This window comes from Epinephelus moara, chromosome 22 (genome assembly GCF_006386435.1).
Source record: "Epinephelus moara isolate mb chromosome 22, YSFRI_EMoa_1.0, whole genome shotgun sequence".
Classification (NCBI taxonomy): domain Eukaryota; kingdom Metazoa; phylum Chordata; class Actinopteri; order Perciformes; family Serranidae; genus Epinephelus; species Epinephelus moara.
In genome coordinates this window covers 33,884,870-33,890,954 of record NC_065527.1, presented here as the reverse complement: position 1 = coordinate 33,890,954, position 6,085 = coordinate 33,884,870, and the positions used below count along the sequence as shown (strand labels likewise).

Below are 6,085 nucleotides of genomic sequence, written 5' to 3'. Positions count from 1 at the left end.
TCTACCAGTCACGCAGTCAGTAGAGTCTCAGCATCAGTTACAGTTATGACTGAGCTACAGCAGCACGGCAAGCAGCATTAGCTGTGTCCCGGTACATAGCATTAGCAGCCAGCTCCTCCTCAGCTGTATCCCGGCAGCAGCGTTAGCAGCAGAGAAGCCGGACTTGCTCGAACGGTCCACTGGAAAACCGAACATCAAGGACGCAGCGACGCGGCCCTGCCACGGCAGCTGCCCGTGGGCAAACAAATCAGTCCACCACAACATTATATGATCCATTTCAATGATGACATGCTTGCCCAGAGGCGAAATTTCAACGTAACTGCCTGTTTAATTCACATCAAGCGCGATACAATTTTGCAAACAGCCTAAATGATTTAGCTTCTAAAACTAAATAGCACCAAGGCAAAAAAGAGATGTAGGAGCTATAAGTCAAAAGTCTGGTAACCACTGAAAGTTTAATCTTTATTTATAAACTCATTATGCTATAAAAGTTTAATCTGAAAAGTCACTACTAAAGCTATAATCTTTTTGTTCGTTTTGATAATAAACACGTTCCTTTGCAACATATATATGTCTATTTCTTCATTTTGTGACCGCAACACCAAGCCCCCCGCTCCGGAAAAGATTTCAGATTTCAGGCACACAAATCTTCCGTGCTCCACATTTCAGGCACAACATTTTTTCTTGCTTTAACCCCTGTAAAAGTCTACACTGTAAGAATGTTTAGGATCGAAAAGGTACTGCAGCTTTTTCTGTTAATTGTACTGACATGCACGAACAGAATCAACACATTTTTCCATTGCTGAGACAAAATCCAAAAACTCATGACTTTATCAGACAGAGAGAAATAGGAATAAACGTGGAGTGACGTGGTATTTCTGATGGCTCACCATCCTGAACCTGGACTTTATCTGACTTGTTGAGAGGGGCTAACAGGACATCCAGCTCATCTCCATATGATGTTCACAGTTTTACTGAGCAACATAAACAAAGATCACAAATGTTCAAACGAACGATTTTTTTGAAAGATCCACAAGACCAAAATAGATATTGACAAATGTGGTTATAAAAGACCTAGTTACTATATTGTTGTACTAAACTGCCAAGATTTTGTAGTTACAAGTAGCCAGCCTTCTTATCGGGGTACACCACAACCAGAAACAGCATTTCAGATTAATTATATTATAACACAACCAGTAAAATGATGGTCAAGTCAAAAAGTCAATCTAAAGCTGAAACAACTGGTCATTATCAATCAGTCAAATGACACAAAATGAATAAGTTTATGAAGTGATTAACTGTTTAAGTAATTTGTTAAGCAAATATGCCAAGCATTATCTGGTTGTAGTTTCCCCAGGTGTTTATGTCACTTTAAACTTAATGTCTTTGGGTTATAAACCGATTATTGGATAAAATAAGACATCTGAAGGAATCACTTTGGGCTCTGAGAAACAAACTCGTGTGCTCATGCGCTGATCCGCAACAACAGAAATTGAGTTTACCTTGAAAGTGTTGTTGCATTCTTCAAAGAAATGGGAAAGAAATTTTAGAGTGAGATGGTGGATGGAGACAAGAGAGCTGGACTGTTTATCTGTGGCTCTACAATAAAACCTAATGAAGTGGATAACAAATACAAGCTACTCTCTTACACTGCACATTGCCCTAGGTTGGTACTTGCTTACCTTGTTTCTGACACTGTTAAAAAAATCTTAATGAGAATAACTATCAGAGACTGGATTAGAGGGCAGACCATGACTATTCTTTAACACCACTAACTGTGTGACAATGTCTTCCAACTCTCAATGCTTACTGTCCCTGAATGAAACACATTCAGTCCAGATTGGTACAATCAGTTGACACACCAAATTCACATTTGTCAGCTGCTCAGCAATAATAATGTGTGATGATATTAGAGTGATAAAAAGCTACTATGATCTAATGATCTTTGTGAATCCCAACATAGTTATTTAACACTGGGAGCAACCTAAAAATTCAGTGGTTTATATTAACTCTTCATGTATTCATCACAAATCCCTCTGTGAGCATTCTATTCACATACTCAAGTGTTGCCATGTAGTATCATCTACACTAGGGATGCACGATATTATCGTCACATCATCGGTATCGGCCATTATTGGCTTGAAAATGAATCAGCAAACATGCTTTTTCTTATTTTGTAAATTGAATGAATAGCACATACATTGAAAAGCATTCTATTTCATGTTTCCATCTGCTGGTGAGCCATCATGTTAAGAGTATGCATACATAATATGATGGTAATTCCACTACAAAAGAGATCTGATTAACACTAAAATAAGGTGGGGAAAAAGTGAATATATCAGTCGTGATCGGTTATCTGCCAAGTAAGTTTTTATACACCGGCATATTGGATATCAGCAAAAAATACCACGCATCCCTAACCTACACATCCCGACTACACATGATTTTCCCCTGCTTCCTATACATTCTGACTGGGCTGGTTGTTGCAGAGAAACTGGGACTGCACTATACACACACAAACATTCAAAGCTGAATCACTGTATTGAGATAGAGGCTGAAATCTCAGAAATCAATATTTTAAAATCTGAGCTACCCGAAAAACTAGATACCTCAAAAGGGGAGTGAGAAAATGTTTTGTTTTTTCTGTCATTTAGCTGAACTGACCCTTGAAATTTGCTATCCATTTACTGCTTGACTATACCTCAGATTTGCTGAACAAAGTCCAACTTCCCATGAGCAAACAAGCTCCAGTACAAATGTAAAAATGCTGACACAGCCAAAGAAAATTACAAGTATGTCAACAGTGTGTATGTGACAGTAAAGGTCTTCTTTGTTGTTGTACACTGATAAAGGGTGAGTGAGTTAAGGATGAAGGTCACACTGACTCCTCCACAGATCCTCAGGATTAGAAAAGCCTAAACCAATTACTGCTGATAAATATAGGCCTGCAATAATCTTGTAAGGATAGATATTTGACTACAAGCAACAAGCGCTCTGATTAGCAATGGATCTTTGGCTGTGCTTCACTGCTCAACAACCTCTCAACATGTCAGATCTGTTTATCTTCTCCACATTACCATCATTATATAAATAACCCTCACACTTATAAACCACATTTGTCCCCCCCCCCCCTACTGACACTTATAAGATGTTTAAAAACAGGTTATAGAGCAGTAGCATGATTGATGAAGATTACGGTCTGGGGGTTTGTGTAGGTTGTGGACAGATCAAGAAGGAAATCCAAACCTAACACACTACAGCTAATATGACATGACTTTAAGCGTTTTTATATCTGAACTCCTTTGTAAGTGGCCAATAGGGTTGCAGCGGTATACCAGTTTCAAGGTATACCATGAAAATGTATGGTTATCATACCGTGTACACTTGCTTATCAATGATATTGGGGGGAAAAATGTAACTAGATCGAGATTCTCAACTTTATTTTAGTTATTTTCAAAGTGGAGACTTTTTTCACATACTTCTATCAAAACATAGTTTCAAGTTTCAGTTATAGTATTAAAATGTTTGTTCAACAAAAAATTACCATTCCATTTGCACTCCTTAAAGGGTCATTTTGAGTGTATATTGTACTAACGCGTTTTAAAAGAGTTCATAAACTAAAATTGTTCAAATGATCATCTTGACTAATAAAGTATAAATGTAAACTCCCTGAAGCAGACTGGCAAATGAAGGTCATGTTTTTATCTTGAAAATGCTGGGGGAAAAAACATACACACAGTGGGCAACACCGGATCAATTAAAGTAGAAAAGTAAAACTAAGAGGAAAAGAAAAAGAGTCAGGGCACACCAAGTTCTCGAAATAAGCATTTAAGTGTCATGGACATTACAAAACCAGCCGTCTCATGAGATTATGCGTCAAACACGAAGTGAACTCCAGCGCTAATGAACATAAAGTGTAAAAGTCACCGTACCTGAACTCGAAGCAGCCTACATGTATGTCATGCCTCCCTTTCAGCTGTGGCAAGTTAAGCTTTGCAGACTGTGAACAGAGAGGGAAGGATGCAAGAAGGAGGAACTGTTGCTCTTCTTCAAATTGTATCAGCTGAAACTCAATTGTTTTTTAACTCCCTCCTCCAGACAACGTGGAGCTGACTGGTAGGATCATCCAGAGGAGCCTGCTGTAGCAGGCACCTACTGAGGCAGCACGCAGTGTGCCATCCAGCTAGCCATACACATAACTACACTGAGGACCGGCCGACGAGGTCTGTTAAGATTGCAAACATGAAATACCTTTAACTTTGAGCAGATGCGCAGCTGTTGGGTCTGTTGACATGAAACCCAACTGTTACGCTTCACATTTCCCTTTGAAGCTGTCCATCACCAAACTATCGGCTGGCTCAGTTAAAACTCAGAGCACAACAGATGTTATATACAGCAGGGGCAGAGTCAGTGTTTTGTCATCTCTGCAGTGATTTCTGGGCATCGGGACGTGAGGATCGTCTAACGTTAATAGCAAGCTGAGCCGTTATGCTGACATGCTGTTAGCTAGCTAGCTGGCTAACGCCGAGCAGCAGCAGTGAAGGTTTTTTTAGCTAGCTAGCTGGCTAACGCCGAGCAGCAGCAGTGAAGGTTTTTTCATTCATGAGCCGCCCTAAACGAAGTAACGTTGGCAGCTGAAGCCAGTGTCACTCACCTCTCACATGCCGTTCTGAACGAAGTAACGTTGGCAGCTGAAGCCAGTGTCACTCACCTCTCACATGCCGTTCTGAACGAGTCGGTACGGCTCACACCATGAAAGAAAATGAAGCTCACATCAAGCCGCAGCACTGACCGGCTAGCTAGCTAGCTAGCTACCGTTTGCTAGTCGAGCCACTCTTGTATTTCCTTCGATGTCACATTCACAGCTCATCTCTGCGTTGCTACACAGCGGCTCCAGTGTTGCCTGCACCTCCACCTCTGGTTCCCATTATTCCCCCGGCTCTGCTCTTTTTCATCTAACACCAACAGCTTTGAATGTTAGCAGGCTACAGTGTCTGCTCTGCTACGAACGTTACACTGTCACCGACTAGGGTATCCACAGTGAAATTTAGCAGAACGAAGTTATTTCCTCTGCCCTGGTTCAGTTTGTCAGTCTCCAGTTGGCTCTACAACAGGCTGCTTGAGGGTCTTCTCATGTATGATGACAGCATTTTCATTTGACTACACAAAACTACACTTCCGGATTATTGACTGTTTAGGGTTGAGTTTACCCGAACCGGGTCATATGCCGAACAACTTCCCTTTTCTATCTTTAGCCCTATAAAGTAAAAAAAAAAAACTGTCTCATGCACACATTTGAAGAGTGTCCTGAACAGGTGCGTAGGAAAAAACAGGTCAGAAAAAAGATTCCGGCACACTGTTGCCAAACTTGCAAAATATTTAATGGGACAAGGCAGCACACTGCCTGACGAAGGTTGTAATGACCGAAACGTAGCTGCCTTGTCCCATTAAATATTTTGCAAGTTTGGCAACAGTGTGCGGGAATCTTTTTTCTTTCTATCTTTAGACCTACTAATACAAATCTGCCACAGAATAATAATATATTAATTTTTAATTTCCCTTATCAACAGTCTCTGTAACACCAACATCCCAAAACCAGTTTTCTTTATTGGTATAAAGGATCATTTCAGTGAAGTAGGGGAAACCAGGGCCAAGTGTAACAAGGGGTAATTACAACATCTCTAATAGAGACAGAGCGCAACATGTCATCATCTGAAAGCCACGCCCCTAAAGGGGAAACGAGGCCTGCTTTCCCTGTGATGACATTCGCTAAATACAGTCAGGCCGCCGTAGTCGAGGGGTAATGACATCACGGGAGGGGACTGTGTTATTACTTGGCTGGATGAGTATAACGTGTATGCCTCGTGTTGCAAGAGCTGTTCAAGCTGTAATAAAACTTGGAGTTAACACAACCTACAAGCGTGTGTGATTAACGTGACATGGTGTCAGAAGTGATGGACCGCACGCCCGACGAAAATGGCTAAATTTGGACCACCGGAGCAGTTTGACTTTTCGCAGCCGGCTGAGTGGCCGATGTGGAGGCACCGTTACTGCAGGTTTCGCGTGGCCACAAAGCTCGACAAAG

The 6,085-nt window shown here is 41.1% G+C and overlaps 1 protein-coding gene across 2 annotated transcripts in view; it reads right to left on the bottom strand.

The window, feature by feature from the left end:
* The window catches only part of mgat1b (alpha-1,3-mannosyl-glycoprotein 2-beta-N-acetylglucosaminyltransferase b), a 50,822-nt gene extending 45,681 nt beyond the window's left edge, over window positions 1-5,141 (bottom strand). Inside the window, exon 1 of one of the 2 annotated variants that reach the window (XM_050033986.1) lies at window positions 4,712-5,141. The gene's annotated coding sequence lies outside the window, so the exon portion shown is untranslated. Of the gene's footprint in view, window positions 1-3,932; window positions 4,070-4,711 lie in introns of those variants that run through there. The other variant, XM_050033987.1, reaches the window with a different exon arrangement.
* Window positions 5,142-6,085: the final 944 nt, after the last annotated feature.